This window comes from Cebus imitator, unplaced genomic scaffold, assembly GCF_001604975.1.
Source record: "Cebus imitator isolate Cc_AM_T3 unplaced genomic scaffold, Cebus_imitator-1.0 Scaffold171, whole genome shotgun sequence".
Lineage (NCBI taxonomy): Eukaryota > Metazoa > Chordata > Mammalia > Primates > Cebidae > Cebus > Cebus imitator.
The window spans coordinates 3,635,819-3,637,059 of NW_016107486.1; the positions used below are offsets into that span (position 1 = coordinate 3,635,819).

The following is a 1,241-nucleotide window of genomic DNA, read 5'->3' on the forward strand; positions in this document are numbered from 1 at the left end:
AAATTGATGCAATAAAAAACGATAAAGGGGATATCACCACAGATTCCACAGAAATTCAAACCATCATCAGAGATTATTACAAACAACTCTATGCACATAAACTACTAAACCTGGAAGAAATGGATAAATTCCTGGACACTTGCCTCCTCCCAAGCCTAAACCAGGAAGAAGTCAAAACCTTGAACAGACCCAAAACAAGGTCTGAAGTTAAGGCAGCAATTAAGACCTTACCACCCAAAAAAAGCCCAGGTCCAGACGGGTTCAGAGCTGAATTTTACCAGACATACAAAGAGGAACTGGTACCATTCCTTCTGAAACTATTCCAAACAATCCAAAAAGAGGGAATTCTTCCCAAATCATTTTATGAGACCAACATCATCCTGATTCCAAAACTCGGCAGAGACTCAACAAGAAAAGAAAACTTCAGGCCAATATCCATGATGAACATAGATGCAAAAATCTTCAATAAAATACTGGCAAGCTGATTGCAACAGCAGATCAAAAAGCTTATCCACCATGATCAAGTCGGCTTCATCCCGGGGATGGAAGGCTGGTTCAACATATGCAAGTCATTAAACGTAATTCAACACATAAACAGAACCAAAGACAAAAACCACATGATTATCTCAATAGATGCAAAGAAGGCCTTTGACAAAATTCAACAGCCCTTTATGCTAAAAACCCTCAATAATCTAGGTATTGACGGAACGTATCTCAAAATAATAAAAGCTATTTACAACAAACCAACAGCCAATATAATGCTGAATGGGCAAAAACTGGAAGCATTCCCCTTGAAATCTGGCACTAGACAAGGATGCCCTCTCTCACCACTCCTATTCAACATAGTACTAAAAGTTCTAGCCAGAGCAATCAGGCAAGAAAAAGAAATAAAGGGTATTCGAATAGGAAAGGTGGAAGTCAAATTGTCTCTATTTGCAGACAACATGATTGTATATCTAGAAGACCCCATCGTCTCAGCCAAAAAGCTCCTGAAACTGATAAGCAACTTCAGCAAAGTCTCAGGATACAAAATCAATGTGCAAAAATCACATATATTCCTATACACCAATAACAGACTTAAAGAGAGCCACATCAAGAACAAACTTCCATTCACAATTGCCACAAAGAGAATAAAATACCTAGGAGTACAACTAACAAGGAATGTAAAGGACCTCTTCAAGGAGAACTACAAGCCACTGCTCAACGAAATAAGAGAGGACACAAACAGATGGAGAAACATT

The 1,241-nt window shown here is 38.5% G+C and overlaps 1 protein-coding gene across 8 annotated transcripts in view; it reads left to right on the top strand.

Annotated features, from left to right (window-relative positions):
- GRIA4 (glutamate ionotropic receptor AMPA type subunit 4) overlaps nt 1-1,241 on the top strand; it is a 386,448-nt gene that overhangs the window by 222,248 nt on the left and 162,959 nt on the right. The window lies entirely within an intron of this gene.